This window comes from Vespa mandarinia, chromosome 4, assembly GCF_050613455.1.
Source record: "Vespa mandarinia isolate Hongniang chromosome 4, ASM5061345v1, whole genome shotgun sequence".
Taxonomy (NCBI): Eukaryota; Metazoa; Arthropoda; class Insecta; order Hymenoptera; family Vespidae; genus Vespa; species Vespa mandarinia.
In genome coordinates this window covers 5892501-5912500 of record NC_140813.1, presented here as the reverse complement: position 1 = coordinate 5912500, position 20000 = coordinate 5892501, and the positions used below count along the sequence as shown (strand labels likewise).

General features: G+C 33.2%; 1 protein-coding gene and 1 non-coding gene across 6 annotated transcripts in view; one reads left to right on the top strand and one right to left on the bottom strand.

The window, feature by feature from the left end:
- Window positions 1–20000, top strand: part of LOC118450247 (mannosyl-oligosaccharide alpha-1,2-mannosidase IA-like) — a 92645-nt gene that overhangs the window by 9250 nt on the left and 63395 nt on the right. The window lies entirely within an intron of this gene.
- On the bottom strand, window positions 19080–19150 carry TRNAG-GCC (transfer RNA glycine (anticodon GCC)). Its single transcript has one exon. It is a non-coding gene; the product is annotated as a tRNA-Gly (tRNA).

The following is a 20000-nucleotide window of genomic DNA, read 5'->3' as shown; positions in this document are numbered from 1 at the left end:
ACTACGTAGAAAAGTCTCGAAATGGAGTAATTTAAAATTCATCTAGAAATTTTTCGACCATACTATGCTATAATATAATGATAGAACTGTTTTTAACTTTGCATTTTTATTTCCTTTCTTTTTTTTTTCTTTTCTTCGTTTTTTATTTCACTCTTCGTTGAACGTAACAATCGAACGAATCTGAAAGGAAAGTCGTCTTTGAAAATTTCATTTCATTTTTGTTTGATAGGAAAGAAGATGAAGAAGAAATAGAAAAGAAAAGAATAAAATAGAAAACAAAATATAAAAGGGAAGAAGTAAGGGAAGAGAATAAAAAAATTACTTTCTACAGTCGCAAGTTTTTTCGGCATCGTTACACTACTGCTCGTTTATTTCGGTGGCCTGTACCGATAAGGGGTACGTTGGTGAAGTATTACGGAAGGCCGATAACTCCGCAAACAAAAGTGGATTATGACTTTTTCCATAGCCATCGTTCACGCCTTTTATTACACTCGGTTGGGTGCGTGTACGTTCGTATGTGGGATTTTTCATGCGTTTTCTATACGAATGATAGACGAAAAAGAGAGGTAAAGCTAAAAAGTGTATGTGTATTTTTATACGTGCACATGTATGCATGCATTCATGTATGTATGTATGTATGTATGTATGTACATACATATGCATGTATGTATGTATGTATGTCCGCTATGTATATGTGTTCATGTGTGAGAGTCCAGGGAAACGAAGAGGGAAAGATTTGCACCGGCCAAATTTGAATATCGAACTTGGAGCGCGAGTTATTACCCTAGATGCAAACGCCAAGCCCTTCTCCCTTCACCCTTCTCTACCTTCTCCCTTTTTCCCTTTTGTGTATATATGGGAAAGAGACGAGTCATTCCCTGCCGTTTCTCGATCGTTGTTTTCTTTTTTTTTTTTTTTTTGCTTCCTTGTTTTTTCTCCCTCTTTTTTCTTTTTCCTTCTCTTTCTTTGTTTTCTTCTTTTCTTTTCTTTTTCTCCTTTTTATATATATTTTGTATTTTTTTATTTTGTGCTTTTTTTTTTTTTTTTTTTTTGTTTTTCTTTTTTTTTTATACTTTTTTACTCCACTTCCCCACCTCTCAACTTCGCATTCAACGCGCTTTTCCATTCTCGATCGGTCATCGCCCGATTTATCGGTCCTTCGCGATTGCAAACAAATGGCGGAGTCGAAAACCCATGTACCATGGAAATATTATAGCGCCCGTTCGTTTTCTTTTCTCCGGTCGTTTCTGTCTAGCCTCAGGATTAAACTAGACAGCTTTCGATTGGTACATTTTGATTGGTATTTTTTGATTGATATTTTTTACATTGGTACTATGATGATTGAAAAGAAAATAATCGATCGTTAAGAAATCTTACGATATATGAAAATCTTTCAAAAGGGCGATTAATCAATTTGTAATTGTTAAAGGAGAATTTTCGATTAATTTAAAATTAATCGTTATTATAATTGTTATAATAATTATTCGATATTTCAATTTAAGTTATACGCACGTATACATTTGAATATCAGAGAATGGCGTTATATTACGGTGGAAAAGAAAAAGAATAGGAAAAAAAAAAAAATAGATCAAGTTACTAGAAATCACTCCTTCAGAGGGTCATCTTTCGGAAGTATAAATCAGTCGAGTGGAAAGAATTTTTTGTTGGCTATTCGGTGAAAGCTATTTTGGAAAATCGGCAAACTATAAATTAATGGACCTGTCCTGAACCGGTGTCGCAAACGTGCCAAAAGCTTTTTCACTCCCTCCCTCTCTTTCTCTCTCTCTCCCTCCCTCCCTCCCTCCCTCCCTCCCTCTCTCTCTTTCACTTCTTTTTTCTTTCTCTCTCTGACTCTCTCTTTCTGTTATATATCATGGACGAAGCTTTCCATTTCTCTCTCTTTATCTCAGTACGTCAAACGGATTCTATGGCGCTCGTGTTTGCACGAAATAGCCGTAATGATCAATATTAAATGGTCCAGCTGTAGATTGGGAGGGAGAGCACACACGTAACACTCGGTTAAATGCAAATACCCTGTACAGTGAGTTAGCGCTTCGTGCATTACCGTACTTTTTCTTCTCTCTCTCTCTCTCCCTCCCTCCCTCTCTCTCTCTCTTTCCCTCTCTCCCTCTCTCTTTCCCTTTCTCTCTCTCTCTCTCTCTCTCTTTCTGTTTCTCTTTATTCCTTGTTTTGTTTATTTTCTTTTTTTACCCTTTACTGCCTCCACATCTCCACTACGGAGATTTTCATATTTATTTTCTCATATTTATTCGGCTACCAAAGCGTCAGCGTCGAAAGAGAGGAATACGGTAATTAAATAATCTGGTTCGTGCCTACATCGAGAATTTTGCATTGCTCGGCCATCGTCACGTTATAACGAGTTCGATGGTGCTCGTTTCTCTTGTACAAAAAAAAAAAAAAAAAAAAAAATGAAAATGAAAAAGAAAAACAAAAACAAAAAGGAAGGAAAGAGAAAATACCTACGGTACGGTTCGTTTGTGTTTTCTTCATCAAAAATGTATGTACGAACGTATTTTCATTTGTACTGCAAAGGGAAAAATTGTAAGAAAAGACGGAAGTAAGGAAAATTGTATTGATTTCTGTCCGTGTTTTGTTTCTCTTTTTTCTTCTTCTTTTCTTTTTTTTTTTTTTTATTTCTTTCTTTTTTGGTTAATATAAATTCTCGTACTTTATGAAATTTCTCTTCATTTGTCGTCTCCATTTCATTATTGTTATTATATTTATTGATAAACAAGCCGCAAGTTTTCTATTCGTTCCTCATTATTATAAAAATCTTGTTTTGTGTGTGTGTGTATGTGTGTGTATTTGCAATATTCGATCTCTCTCTCTCTCTTTCTCTGTCTCTCTCTCTCTCTCTAACCTCTGCAAAGTATTTCAATACTTTATAATCAAGTCTCCCCTATGTTCAATTCTTTGCATTGTTGAGTATAAAGAATAAAGTTCATACGCACGTATGAGGAATTCTGAATTGAACGAAACGTTTGTGCAGAACGTATACCTGAAAATACAAATGAATGAATGAATGAATGAATGAATGAATGAATGAATGAATGAATGAATGAATGAATGAATGAATGAATGAATGAATGAATTTTGCGTTTTCCGATATAAAGTAGGTATATAAATAAGTCGCGTTGAAAAAACGTACTGTCGCGAATAGTAACCATTTCTTTTCCCTTTGAATTTAATCGTCGAAATAAATTCTTTTACCGTCGATTGAAATTATCGGGCAATAAAAACGTCGAGTAGATTATTGAATATCATGATCTTTCGAGGAATCGCGGAGGGGTTCAACTTCTTCGAGAAAGGTCGACGACTCATAATTAGAATCAACCGTATATGCGCTGGCGCATGGATCTCGAAAGGATTGTGTGTTACGAATTCGTAGAATATCACAGTGAATTCTTCGGAGGGCAAGAGTTCGCGATGCGTTGCGATGCGTCGATTAGCCGGGAGTACCTTTTTACTTTCGTGTCTCACCTTTCGAAAGGTTGCCAATTTGAAAGGATTTGCATTGCTCAGGAGTAAGAATTTCTAACGGTTTCTTTCACAAGAAAAAAAAAAAAAAGAAAAGAAAAAGAAAAAAAAGAAAAGAAAATTTTTTAAATGAAATATAATTCATATATCTTGTATATAATTAAGAATAAATATTTATGTACGTACTTATATCGGACATTTTTTTTTTCTTTCTTTCTTTCTTTCTTTTTTTTTTTTTTTTTCTTTTTTTTTTTTGAATAATCCAAGTAAGATAATCGTATATGGTTAGATATTTAAGTAGTATATCATTTTTACAAGATCGTCCATTTAAGTTATATACGTTAAACGAGTACTAATATGCAGTTGTTAATGCATATTTTTATGTTAACATTTGTTCAATAATAATTATTTCTCATAGTCGTTTGTAAAACGTTCGATCTTTTAACGATTTTAATTTGATAGGATGATCAATAATCAAACCAAATCGTTATCTAAGATTTACATTGCCGATAGAGAATGGTAACTAAAATGAAACACCAGTTGGATATCATTAAACATATTACCAGGGCGTAATCAGTGGAAACCACGACGTAATATTTGAACACGTCGCAAGCGGTTACCGCGAAAATAACTGCGTGAATCCAGAGAGTCCATTCAGCTCTGCTAATTATCCCGCCATCGGCTATGAATACGACCGGACCGAAATCCCGACCGCACGATTATAGCGCTGTCATTCATTTATTTCCTTCTCGCTTCGTCCCCCTTCTCCTCTCTATCTTTCTCTCTTTCTCTCTATCTCTCTCTCTCTTTCTCTCTCTCTCTCTTTCTCTCTCTCTCTCTCTCTCTCTCTCTCTCTCTCTCTCTCTCTCTCTCTCTCTCTCTCTCTCTTTGCCCAATGGGAGATTTTGATAGCGTTACAATTTGCGAAGGAAAGAGTTGTTGTATATTGCTTTAGAATGATACGCGTGGTTTAAAAATAATTTTCTTGAGTAGAATGACTAGGAATTTTTTTACTGTACGTTTGTTCAGTTTTTTTTTTATATCAGTGTATATGGTTTAAAAAATAACAATAGGACGATTGAAAAATGATTTAGAAATTTTTAACTTTTTATATAAGATATATTCCTGTATATTTCTGTGTTACACGAGATTTCCTTAATGGATTTTGTTTAAAAATAATATTCTTTACGATCAAAATGATTAGATATTTTTAATCATATTCTCATTTAGATATTATTAGTGTATTTATTTATGATTGATTAAAATGCTTAGATATTTTTACCGTGTACTTAATAATATCATTTAAGCTTAATAGTATCATTCAAATAGCTCAATAATATCAATAATAATTGATAATTAAAAATCGGCCCTACATGGAACTTGTTAAAAAGTAATAATTTGTTTGGAATAATTAGATATTTCTATTTGTTGAGATTTGAAATAAATATTTATTTATATAATACATCTGTGGTAAATTCTATTCGGGTAAATTCGATAGGTTAAATTTATTCTCAAAGAGATAGTTTACCGTTAGTTTGTATCTAAACTCATGATGATCCGTGGTAAGTATATATATACATATATATATATATATATATATATATATATATATATATTTATATGTATGTATGTATATACCACGAGTTCATCGATACTTAAGTGCCAGAAATTTTGTCGGGCACTTTCGCTCTCGAGTTGAATTCTTGCTGACTATCGACGAGGTCAGATCGTTGCTCTAAAACTGGTTCTCTTGTCTTGGAGAAATCGATTCTCTTAGATGTTCTTAGGATTTGTATTTCGTAAAACTATCGATCTATTTAATCGATTTAATCTTCGTTACATATATACATATTTTAATCTTCTTTTTCAGAAAATTAATGATAGTGTGTTTAATCATTATCGTCAAATTTTATTCGATTAATTAATATCTATTGACAGATGAAAATTTATGTTGAGACGAATTAATTTAAAAAAATAATTGTATGATCGGAACGATGAAAAATTTTTATTGTATATTTGCTTAAGACGAGATTTGGATAGTGTACAAAATTCATAATAATAATAATAATAATAATAATAATAATAATAATAATAATAATAATAATAATAATAATAATGATAATAATAATAATATTAATAATGATAGTAATAATAATAATAATAATGATAATAATAATAATAATAATAATAATGATAATAATAATAATAATAATAATAATAATAATAATAATAATAATAATAATAATAATAGTAATAATAATAACATGACATAGATTATTTGATAAAATTTCAAGTAAATTCGACCAATTAATTATTCATTTCGTTTTTCTTTCTCTATTATTCAAGCTTAGCTTTTTTAATCTGTTTAATTTTTAATCCGTTTATTCTTATCAATATAATAGAATAGAGAGAGAGAAAGAGCAATAATCTTTTCGAAGTGATATGATAACTCGTTGAAATGTTCATATTTTCGATTACTCCATTGACAAAACGAATTAGTTTAAATTAATTATTAATTATCTATTAAATTTATTAAAGAGCTTAACTTTTTTATTCTCTTTAATATCGCAGGATTATGATTTTAATAAAATTAGATATTATATAAAAGTTTTTTCGAAAAAAATGTTTATCACCCATAAAATATTTCCTTCTTCGATCGAATTTATCGAAGAAAGGGAATTTTGTAATAACGGATTGATTTCAATTTAATTATTAATATTTTTTTATTTTTACTAAAGCTAACATTTCGTAACCCGTTTAATATCACAAGATTACGATCTATCAATACGATCGAGCTAGTTACACAAAGGTTCTTTCAAAGCAACATAATAGCTCGTTGAAATGTTCGCCTTTATAAGCCAGCACGATCCCCAAACGGAATTGCTCAATCGAATAACAACGTTAGAACGTTACGACGTAAGGACGCTTTTCTTCTAAACGATCTCGATTTCGATCTCGGATCTCGAATCTCGGATCTCCGATTGCGCTTGACAACGAAGAACAACTTTAAAATGTTTTAAGTGTTATCTCTGGTATGTGACACTTCGAGTAATCTTGTTCACGGTAATCACGCTTTTCTTTTTTTCTTTTCTCATTTTTTCCGATTCATTGTTCTTTTTTCTTTCTCTTTTGGTCGAATGTGTGAAAACGATAAACCGTAGACGGTTTATATCGTATGTATATATATATATATATATACATGATGCGCCGAATAATTTCCGCCACGTTGGAAAGGAAAGTTTGTTCGAGCAGGAAATCGAGGTCTCTATTACACTCAACTTCCGCGGTCCGGAGGTCGATGGATTTACGAAAACGCGTTTAAATTTGCATTTCATTCCGGTGTTGAACCATCGCCAGAGAAATAGTGAGAGAAAAAGAAGGAGTAAGAGGTACTTGGAGATTGCAAAGAGAAATTATACGGATCTCGTTTCTTTCTTCGAGTTGATTCTTCTCGATTTTATTAAAGCGCTAAAATCCACTGTAAGTTTTTCATTTATAATAACATCCAACGGCAGACGATTATTTTCAATATTATAATAATATTTTAAGTAATGGCATAATTAGGCATTATTTATGATCGATCAATATTGATCGTTAGGTTCGTCAATTGGATCTATGACACATCATTTTTCAAACATTCAATATAATATCTCTAAATCAGATTAATCGTATAGAATGAAAATCTTAACCATAAATAGATCTTATATGAATTATTATTTATCATGGAGTTAAAAGTTTAAGATTTCGATAATATATTTCGTAATACCGTTTCATTATTGATCATTTAGAATCATCCGTTAGAGTTTTATCATTTCTTATTATCAGATCGGGTTAGTCGCGTATGGAATTAGAATCCCTTAATCGTAAGAAGATTTCAGATGAACTTTTTCCTTTCCTTCTCTTTTTTATGGAGTGTCCCCGTATTAATCCTTTTACCAAAGTTATTTCATCCTTTCTATTCGTAGGTTTCTCTCTCTCTCTCTCTCTCTCTCTCTCTCTCTCTCTCACGTCAGCTGAAAATATTTTACCTGCTCGGAACATCGTGTTGTATCTTAGGAAAAAGTACACGGTGGAAGTATGTCGACGTCGTTCTTCAATGTCGATCGGCTTCGAGAATACAAGAAATTACAAGATGCCTATCCGATGGTATAAGCCTAATGGTACCGATTCGGAGGCTATAAAGAGCGAAGTAAGTGCTCCCTGCCGAATCACTGTCCCGACTGACTGACTGACTGACTGACTGACTGACTGACTGACGGACAGACGGACGGACGGACAGACGGACGGACGGACGGATAGACGGGACCAAAAGCCGTTTCGTTCGTGGTAAGGAGAACATTCCATCACGTAGCCAGACAGACCGTGGACCGTCGTCCATCGAAATCGGTAGCCCTTTTGGGATCGAGAATCACTAACTTTGACACTTTTATCATGTGAATATCGACATTTAACGATATTAAACTTTCAAACATTTTAATTCGTTAATTCGTTAATTCGTTCGTTAATTTTTTAATTCGTTAATTGGTTAGTTAATTCGTTCGTTAATTATTAATACGAAAAGATTTTTACTATCTTTATTTCGTAACGTTTAATGATCACTTTGATTTTTCTTTTACTTGTTCATTTTTTATTTAATGAAAAAAGAAACCTTCTCCTTTTTTTCCCCTTCTTTTTTCCACCCCTTTTTTTTTTTTTTTTTTAATTCAACTCCAAACGAATCACTGAACGTTCGAGTGAATAAATAAATACAATATATAATAATGAAAATCAAGTAAATTGACTGAAGGTCATCGTTATCCTTTGAAAGATAGGATGACGAGGAGTCCTCTTTAAGCAAAAGGACTGCAACTCTCAAAGGAATGATTTGCTAAATCCTTTTCGTAATCGGGTTAGACCGTCTGAGAAAGATAGAGATAGAGATAGAGATAGAGATAGAGATAGAGATAGAGATAGAGAGAGAAAGAGAGAGAGAGAGAGAGAGGCAGTCTCTTGATAAGCCTCGCGAGAAGCTTTCCCAAGGCGTTCCTTCCTCGAACTTGATGCTCGGAAGTCACGTAGCGAAAAAATGGCTTAATCTTGGAAGTCTCTTCTCAGTTAAAATATCTCTTTGTTTAAATTATGCTACACACCTATATAACCGCTATTGGATATGTTTGAATGTCGTGTCGTTTTTTTACTGATTAAAAAAAAAAGAAAAAAAAAGAAAAAGAAAAGAAAAAAAAAAGAAATGAAGAGAAAAGAAAAAAAGAATAAAAAAAAAGGAAGGAGAAGAAAAGGAAGGGGGGGGAAATTCTCGCGACAAGGTCAATCCCCTTTATATCTCTTTGACATTCTAAAGACACTCTCGTCAACGAACGTGCTAACTATAGCGATCGAACAGGTTTCTTCTCGCATCGAGGCGCGGAGAAAAGGTTCCCTTGAATCGAACAGGTGTCGTTGGATGAGGAGCAGAAGGACCGACGACGCGACTAAAAAAGGGAGACACGCGAAAGGAGCCTCGAGAGGCTAGCGGTGTATCCCTTTCCCTTCTCTCTCCTCCCCCTTTCCCTTCTCTCTCCTCCCCCTCTCTCGCTCTCTCTCTCTCTCTCTCTCTCTCTTTCAGTCTCCTTCTTCTTTCTCTCTTTCTTTTTCTTTCTTTCACTGTCCCTGTACCGACATTCCAAGATTCTATATGTCCTTAGATACTAATGAACGGTCTTTAGAACCGTCGTTGTTTTCTCTGGAGTGAACATGCTTTAGTAGTGAGTGCTTTATATCAACGGTACTTCTCCCTTTTATAAGATCCACCATGTGTACCGTCGGTTCAACCAAAAGTCAGACTACACACTAGTCTTCCTTAACTGTTTGCTTTGGGATAATGATGTAGCCTTTCTCTCTGTTCTCTCTCTCTCTCTCTCTCTCTCTCTCTCTCTCTCTCTCTGTCTCTCTTTCCTCCCCCTTTCTTTCTCTGTCTGTCTATCTGTCTGTCTGTTTATCTGTCTGTGTCTGTCTGTCATTAACTTCCAACTCTTTTTGAACGATCTTGGTATACTAACTATGAAGAATTCTCACTGGGAAAATATATTTTAAATTATCGAATGTATCTTTGAAGTTAGACACGAAATACAGATATAAATGTATTATGCAGGTTTTAAAATGAAAACTTTTATAATCGATTCGTAGCGATCGAACGATCGTGATTGTCGTTGCTAATGGAACGATCGTGATCGTCGTTGCTAATGAACGATCTAACTTAAAGTAAATTATTGACCATTAACCATCCCTCTTTCTCTGTCGGTTTCATTTTAAAGAGAAAAATTGATCGAATCTCCCAAGTACACCTATACGAAAGATCTAGTAATTAATGAAAACTGTTGCGAGTTCAATCTAGTGCACGAGATGCTGCTTCGGGCTAACTTGGGAACTGATAGAAAGAGAGGGAAAGCAAATCTGTCTGTGTTGTATTTGTATTTGTATTTGTATTTGTATTTGTGTTGGTGTATAGTGTGTACGTGAGATAGAGCTTGGCCAGCACATGCTACGAATATTAATGTGCCACTGTTCATTGTCTCCTAGCTCATATCTTCATCGACTTTTTTCATCTCTCTCTCTCTCTCTCTCTCTCTCTCTCTCTCTCTCTCTCTCTCTCTCTCTCTCTCTCTCTCTCTCTCTCTCTCTCTCTCTCTCTCTCTCTCTCTCTCTCTCTCTCTCTCTCTCTCTCTCTCTCTCTCTCTCTCTCTCTCTCTCTCTCTCTCCCTTTCTCTCTTCTGATACTATTTCTGATCATTTTGGCACCGATTCATTTCTTTTTATAGACTTGCTTTTCTCGTCCCTATGCATCACAATGAATGACCAATTTATGATAATTCATACTTAATCTTTGTTCAATATCATAATAGTTAATTAAATTTGTTATAGATAATTATTAAATAAACGATATCTATTCTTTATTATATATATGATTATTTAAATTAATGATGTGACCACTGGTCAACAGTCAATGTTCTAAACGATACAATAATTATGTATTATTGTTAATTGTTAATGATTATTAAATATTATCGTAATATATATAAAAGTTATGATTTATTATCATATTATTTAATCATAGTTCATAGTTACAATTTTATTGAGTTACATATATTAATTATCGTATAATACTTAATTTATATATTTTATTATGTATTATTACTTAATGATAATAATTATATGATATTATAATGTATCGTTAATTTTTATATTTTATTATCGTTATAAAATTTGAACAAATGATATCGATGAGAAATCGTATAGATTTATTTTTATATTAATTCGTTTTGTATCTAAGCGAGAGCAATCTCGTTTATTTCAGGCCAAGTACTTTTTATCGTTTCATCAGGCCGTTCTCTAATTCGTTCCACGAGGCCGTAGAATCGGCATACGTTTGCGGAATTTGAAGCATCCGTTTTGCATTCCACGAACATCTTGGATCTTTCTTCGAGGTACGTAGTCTGGCTCTCAACAAACAGTTACCTATACGTCGGATCGTTGACTGAGAAATTTATACTTAACCATTCAGCACGCGTTAAACGCGTAATATCATTCCGAATGGGCAATTCCTTTTGATTTTCTTACCGTGACGAAGTTTGTATCGAATAGATATCGATATTCTTTATCATTCGACTTTAACTACCCATCGTACTTCATTGTAAATTTTCCTTGATCAACTATATAAACGTTTCCTATCCTTTATTATCTCATCGATTACTCGCTCCGATCGAATCGATATGTTCTCCGTGAGAAAAAGGAAGCAAGAGAAAAAGTAAGAAAGAGATAGAAAAAGAGAAAGAGAGAAAGAGTCCTCGGGGTGCAGTCAATGCGGTAGGCCGACGTTAATAGCCGATACTTTTTATTCAGGTAGAGACTCCAACGATTGGCTCGCAATAAAAATACATAAAGGGTCCTTGACCGTGTCCTGTCTTCATCGTTACCTTTATAATCGTCATTCATGTGATTTAGGTGTTTAATACCCTTGAAGGTTCGCGAGTCTCTCGCTGATGCGACACGAAGGACTCTGCCCTACGCGAAGAGTAGTACTATTAAAATTCCAATGACAAGTGTTTCTCTTTCTTTCTTTCCTTATTTCTTTTTGTCTTTCTTTCTCTCCTTCCTTTTCTCTTTCTCTTTCTTTCTCTCCTTCCTTTTCTCTTTCTCTTTCTCTTTCTCTTCGGTTATCTTATCCCTACCTATAACCACGACGACTCCAACCAACCAACCAACCAACCAACCAACCAACCAACCAACCAACCAACCAACCAAACAGCCAGCCAGCCAGCCAGTCAGTTAGCCGGTCAACCAACCAACCAACCAACCAGCCAGATGGACTTTTTCTCGTCGACACAAACAGGAACTTTCGCTCGTACCCTTTGTTCTCCGTCGCTTTTTCCCCCGTTTACGTCTTGTCCTAGCTACAGGCATATGCCATCGAACAGGATCAGCAACAGCGTAGTAAAGTAGAGCCGAATGATTCCGTTGGTAGGGATAGAGGCGGCATATTTATCGGTTGAGAAGGACGATTCTTTCTATCTTCTTTTTAGTTTTCTTTCTTTTCTTTTCTTTTCTTTTTCTTTTTTCTTTTTGGTTTCTTTTTCAAAATTTTTCTTTCTACGTCTCACAGAGCTCTGACGATAATAAATGTCTTTCTCGTTCGAAGGTTGAAACAACTTGACTGACTGCTTTTGCCATTGTCAAAGTCTTATAGGTCTGTGTGTTTCGGGCCACGTGTTACTTTGATTCCTTGGTTCATTTTGAATCTTACTTATTGAACGGGGACAATTTCTCTCTTTCTCTCTCTCTATCTCTCTTTAAAAGAGAAAACCACAATGGTCCTGGTATGAACTGGTCAGGTGGAACGACGACGACCCTTTTCGGATCATTCCAAGCGGGCAATTTGAGGCCACTACGTCGGCACGGGGATATAAATTCGGTAAACGCCGTCATTAAAGGCCCAATCCGAAATACCGAGCGTCTATTAAACCTGAAACTAAGATAATTATCTGGCCTTGCAACTCTGCCCTTGGTCTCTTTCAATCGGACCCAGGGTCATTTGGTCTTCTTAACTTCTTCTCGTCTACATTGTTACGTTTCTTACGTGGTGTCGTCGACTCCGCGTCTTGTTTCCATCCTTCTTCCTAAGTACGCCTACTTTGTTCTTACTCTATTTCACATATCACAAGAGTTGATTGTTTTAACGATACGTTAGAGAATCATTTAATTTAATCGAAAGATTTTCTTCTTTTTTTTTTCTTCTTTTTTTTTTTTTTTTTTATCCTTGCAAATTAATTTTCATCTCATTTAAAATTTTTAACACATCTGCAATAAAAATTTATTGCACTTGTTGATTTCGTAAAATTTGACATGATAAAGAACTCTTATATGTTATTATCCTCTTAATAAGACAGGGTTAAAAGAGTTTAGAAGGAGCCGAAGTTAAGAGAAGAATTTTGCAATAGTTTTTGCTTAAACCAGACTACTGCACGACTACAATGACGATCCCCCAGACTATTCAGACTCGGTAGGAATTTCGGCACAGCTGTAGGAACGAATCAGCGTTAGGGAGAGTGGGATCTCTCGATAAAAAGTATTAAGCCACGTTTTTACTCGAAAATTACATTTGTCGGATACCAAAGACTACAGATTCGTATCTTCGAATTCGTCTCATCGTTCTCTATTCCATAACAGAAACTATAGGAAAGTCCTTCTTGTTTTTTCTCCAATTTTTCTTTTCTCTTTTTTTTTTTTCTTTCTTTCTTTTAACCATAAAGTTCGTTGCAATCGTGGGATTTATTAATTAATTAAAAGAAAAAAGTCGTCGAATTTAATTTCTTCTCGTATCTGTAATAATTAATTTCCACTCATTCGTTCAGATATTATATTCAAAATTGACAGAATTATATTATTTTCAAAATTGACAGAATTTTTTTTGTTTCTTCTTTTTTTTCTTTTTTTTTTTTTTTTTTTTTTTTTTAATTTTACTTTGTTTTGTTATGATTAAACAGGTTATATCAGACATTGACATTATCGTTTTTCTTTCTTTTCTCTAAATGAAGATCTTTAAAAAGTCGACAACATTGATACATATCATGAAAGAGAATGACAAAGTGTTCTTCCATCGAAAATGAATTCTTTACGCGCACAATTCCGTATGAAAGAACGTCTGGGATCTTGACTTTATTGATTCGAGACGGTTGTGTTCCCTTTCGGACTTTGCTTTGAACTTTGCTCCGATCCATCCCATACGTAATAACGTTGCACTGTAATAATGGGATCCAGCAATTGCTACGTTCAGACAAGAGTATGTCATCTTGGAAATATCATACGCAAATATCGTCATCATTCGTGTTTACATGATAAATGAAGTAAGATAAAAAAAAAATTATATATATATATACATATAAAAATATATATAAAATATATACATGTAAATATATAAATAATAATAATAATTTTTACAATTGTCATGTTAATTCTTATTAGACATAGAGAAATGACATTTATAAGATATAATAGTTATGATTATAATGTTAGAACATATAAATGAGTAATTATAAATATGATTGTTCAATTAAACAAACGAAATAAATAATGTCAACCATTATGATCATACCATAAGAAGATATCATAATGGACTGTAAGGATTATTGATCACCTTAGGAAGAAATAAGGATTGGCATTATTATAACCGGTATACACACCTATGAAACTTATTATTTCTTCTTTCTCTTTTATTCGCCAAGATGTTTTCCACTCATTTAATTGCAGAATCACCTTCAACGTGATTGCATAATCTCCATGTACATACATACACGTAACATAAAACTCAATATTGATTGGCCAAGAGAGATCTATATGGTATATATGTGTAATTGTGTGTGAATATCGCGATTCACGTATATATACTCATCGCGATTATACGATGCAATTCTTCAAGAGCTTCTGACGTCACACGAATTTCACTATTTGATGTCTTTGGGCGGGCAAACAAAATGGACGGTCTTGATTTAACGAGCAAATCAAAGAGAGAGAGAGAGAGAGAGAGAGAGAGAGAGAGAGAGAGAGAGAGAGAGAGAGAGAGAGAAAGAGAGAGGGAGAGAGAGAGTGAGTTTTATTTCATTGCTTCTTGATCTTATTGCACGTTGGACCGTGCGAGTTATTAAAATCGTAAGACTTCATCATCGTAATAAGCGGTTTATAGTTACGATATTATGTTGCGATAAGGCGTCGACCGCATATGGATTCTCTTTCGTGATCATCCTATGGGGGCCAGTTTCGTTTATGGACGTCCCATTCGAAAGTTAAACATCAGAAGATCCTTGCAACTTCGTAATATGCTGATAATTATAGTACTTTCCAAAGGTAGAAGAAAGAGGAGCTGAGTAGGTTGTAATAAGTAGTAGGTATACATATATCGTTCTTCGATCATTTCAAAAAGGGGTTTATATTACGCGATCGAAAAGTCATCTTTTTTGCAAATCCAATTTTTTCAGAGGAGAAGATGCATACATACGTGTATTTCCTTCCTTGGGGATTATCAATCTGCGTTCAAATCTTTGGATGGTAAAATCTCTCTTGCCATCTTTTCGTCTCTTCTTTTTGACGTTATCTCTTTAAGGTCCTACGACATTGAAAAAATAAAATGGAACCTTTGCGAATGCATTCACTTGGAGAAAAGGTCTTACTATATCAATGAAATCGTTTCTTTCCGTTTATTGGTCGAAGGCAAATAGGAGGAAACTCGTTTCTCTCTCGTTTTCCTGGTTAAAAAAGAAAAGAAAAGATAAGAAAAGATAAGAAAAGAAAAGAAAGGAAAAGAAAAGAATGGGGAAAAAAAAATCCAGGAAAAAGATTTCCTTTTTCTTCCTCGTTTTTGATACGATCCTCTTCGATTTCTCTTCAAATTCAAACGGGAATCGTCTTTGGAGAATTTCCCTTTTTCTCAAGGTTCTATTCGAAGTGCGAAGAAAAATGGTGGACCAAAAGAACAAAATCCCATCTAAATCATTCGCAGTTTGAATAATTGATAAGAGGACCGGTTATATTGAAATCGGTATTACTGCAATGTTACTACTACTACTGCATTACTATTACTATCTACTACTACTACTACCTCCTACTATTATTATTATTGCTATACTATTACTTCCACTATTGCTATTGCTACTATTTATTACATTACTACTACTAATACACTATTACTACCAATACTAATACTCGATACAAAAGGACGAGTGAGAGTATAGACGGCAAAACTGTCGTCGGCAAAATGACAACGTGAGTGAGTCCCACTTTCAAAGCGTGGGGAGTCTGTAAATTAGAAACGGTACGGGCAGCCTGATGCTGTCGTAAAACATAATCCCACGATTAGCCGGCAAATGAAGCTCGAACTTCACTCTTGGAATTCCATTTCCATGACTACTTTCTTCGAGTCCTCACTTCGACCAATTTTCAATCTTACTTATTTATTATTTGAAAAATCATTATTTTACCATCTTGTACGTGTCTTTATTTATATCGACTTGCATCATATCCTTACTACGTTATAGCTCGATGTAAACAATAATCCTACATGAAATTAATTTTACGACTCGTTAACGTTATATCCTTTTGCATAACTCTATTAATAATCAATGTTTCACGTTAATAAGAAATTCTTTTTCTTTTTTCCTTCTTATGACCATTCTGTCTTAATGACGTAAGAAATTTTTTTTTCTCTTACAACGATGATTACAAATCGAATGGACAAAGTTCACAATGAACGATCATGTATACGTGATTGTTCGTCATTAATTTCAAAATGTTGTTTGTTAAATATTTTACAATACTATGGGGAATCTCGTTAGGTGCTGCTTTAATGTTAAGCAATGATTTTCCACGTCGATTGGTATTTTCTCTTTGATCGATTATAATCGGTCTCTATTTCTCATCTTATCCAACGAATGGAGTTTCTATCGTGTCGTCGTACTCGATCATGCATGAAAATTGTCAATATCGATAAATGTAGACACGTCGAGCAATGACCATACGACTTTCGATTCTTTCTGGGCTTTAACAAAAAGGGGTGGTTTTTATTTATTTTATTTTCTTTTTTTTTTTTCTTTTTCTATAGCAATTCAAAGTTCATTCACCGTATTGATAATAGACAATGGTGTGTCCTAATTGATCGATCGATAGATAGGATTATCGATTTTCTATTTCACGTTCAGAGCTTATTCTCGTTGGTTAATATATTTCTCTAAGGTAAGGGTCGTTGAATTTTTTATGCCAACATGGGGATAGAACTTTGGCACTTTAACCTTAACACTTTGAATGTCTCAGAGAAGTCAGTCAGAGGAATTTGCAAATGATCTGATCTGATCTGATCTGATCTGATCTGATCTGATCTGATTTGATCCGATCTGATCCTTCCGAATTCAAAGTCCAATAGCGAAAGCGTCAGTTTAATTGGCTAATAGATGGTAGCTGGATTAGCCTCTTACTTGGAGTTCTCGGCTTTTGGCGTTGAGATGATCATCGATCGATCGTTAGAAGTCGGAAGATATCGATAAGTCCGTTTACATGCCGACACTATCTACCGTCGTTAACTCCTACTCGTTTCTAGCTCGTTAACATGCGCGCACCACCGGCTTTGGTATGGTACGGTATGGCGTTTAGTTGCGTAATTAAGCGCCAGTCGGATCATAGATGATAGACCGAGAATATCTATATATTTTCGAACTATATATACCTATTTGATAACCATTTGATCACATTCTATCGACTATTATTGCGCAATAATCACTTTGTTTCTTTGTCGATCTTTCTAATGTTTCATACTTTACGAATATTATTATTGTTGTTTCTTTCTTTCTTTCTTTTATTTTTTTTTTCTTTTTTTGTTAATGTTTATTTATTTATATATATATATTTTCTTTTCTTTTTTCTTTTTTTTTTTTTTTTTTTTGGAGAGAGAAAGAAATTCGTTTTATCTTTATTACGCTGGGCGATATAATTCAAATAGAAAGATGTATCCTATCTTGTCTGTTAGAAAATAGTTTTCAATAAGGACGGGAGGAAAAAAAAAACAAAAGAAAAAAAGAAAAGAGAAAAAAGGAGAAAGATGAAATCGGAGTTTTGTTACACGCGAACCAGAAGAAAACTTGATTGGCCATGGAATATGAAAGAATCACATTAAACGGTACCCAATCTACCGTAATGTCCCACTTGTGGAATCCACGAGGTTCCTTCTAGCAATTGGATTCCAACGGTAGTGAACGTAACATCCTATTGCGAAGAGAATCTTGTTATCATTAAAGATGCCGTCAGCTCGTAGTGTAAATGTCTAGTCAGAAGTGGTAAAAGTGATAGTAAAGAGGAAGGGAGTGAGAGAGAGAGAGAGAGAGAGAGAAAGAACGGCTGTTACTTTGAAAAGTCAAAATCCAGGAGACTCCTTGGTATTTTCGAGTAAGACTCCCAAAAGCTCCATTTAATTTTATAGCCGGTTATGAAAACTTCCAATGTACTTTAAGTGAGCTTTATACGTATGCCGTGACAATGATCGTCGTGAAAATTCTTTCTCCTTTTTTTTAATTTTTTTTTTTTATTTTTTTTTTTATTTTTTTTTATGTTTTTTTTTTCCCCCATATTTCTTTAGTCTTAATCATTTTTTTCTTCTTCTTTTCTTTCTTTTTTTTTTGTTCTTTTTTGTTTTTGACTTTTTTTTCTTTTCGTTTCTTATCTTTCCATCCATTTTTCATCTTTCCTTTTCTTCTTTCTTTGCTTCTGATTTTTCCATCCGTTTTTTTTTTCTATCCTTTTTTTCTTTTTTTTTTTCCAACGACATATTAATCTTTTTCCCCTATATAATTCTACTCGAGAAAAACTTGTTTAACCGTATAAAACTTGCTTCTGATAATTCCATAATTCCATCGCAACACTGTTCGAATTTTGGACGGAGAGATTACTCGGTGAAAGTTGAAACAATGGACCCTCATTAGCTCCTTCACAAAATTTATAGTTCTGGTATTCGTGCGCCGAACTAACGAACTCGAGCAGAATGAAAATCATATTTTGACATAATATGATTTTCTGTTTCCTTGATTGCACACGGACCGTTCGCTATTGATCGATTTGTCCCAACGTATAACATGATGTTTTCGCAAACAATTATCGAATGGTTCATAAATCATCAAATTTTCTTTTCTCTGTTTTTCTTTTTTTTTTTTTTTTTACTTGACATATACATATAATGTAAAAGAAAAGAAAAATATGTTGAGCAATTAAGTCGTCTGAGATAAAATTTGTACAAATTTATTTAATATCTATTCCTTTTTTTTTTTCTTTTTTTTTACACATTCGTAAGATAGATAAAATAATATTTTTCGCACTCTGTAATTGTAAATCATATATTCGGGATTTAATTTTTATTGCGAATCAAATACATATTAATTGGAATATGAATATAAAAAGAAAAAATAAAAGTAAGCTAAAAATGATTTTGATTTTAAACGTGGTTAAATATGTTAAGAATTTGTTTTAATATTTAAAAATTAAAGAAAAAAAAAAAAAAAAAAAAAAAAAAAAGAACCTGCATCGGCCGGGAATCGAACCCGGGCCGCCCGCGTGGCAGGCGAGCATTCTACCACTGAACCACCGATGCTTATAGAAATTTATGATATTCATTTAACTTTCCATCACATATTGCGTTCTAAATTCTATTTATTTTACTTTAAAATGTTTATAATAAAATATTTATCAAATCACATAAATATTTCTAGAGCAAATAATTCTTTTCTACATGCATATATATATATAAATATAAATATATATAAATGTATATATATATATATATATATATATATATATATATATATATAATATACATATATAAAATATATAGTTGAGAAAACATCGAAGAGTTGATTGATTATAATGCCCAAATTAATTATCTAAATTAGAAATATTAATTTTATTCTCCATATTAATATAAATTCCCCATATTAATATAATTTTATTCCCAATATTAATATAATCCCCATAACGTTTGAAAAAAATCACAAATGTTTATAGATTCTCCTAACTATAATATCTCCTCGTGTATAATCGATTTTCGAAGTAGAATTTTAAGGAAAAATATTTTTAGAAATATTTTAAAATTTATAAAAAAGATACTTTAAAAGATATTTTAAAATTCATGGAAAAATATTAAAAAAGAAAAAAAAATTTCACAGCCAATAGATATCGTGAATAAGCAATATTGAATTATATATTTAAATTTCAGACATTGTATATAATAGAGCGTACTTTCGGACATTTATTTGTCTACGTGTAGTAAATGTAACGTCTGCCTTATAGGATATTCAGCTTCGTATTCGGCTTAAAACATTGTTTACATTTTTTACGTGGAAAAAAACGACATCATCTTTGTTTTGTTTAAACATTTCTGTTCATTTCGCTGTAATACCTATTGTCAGTGTAAGTAGTAAGGATTACGTGTGTACGCACGAATA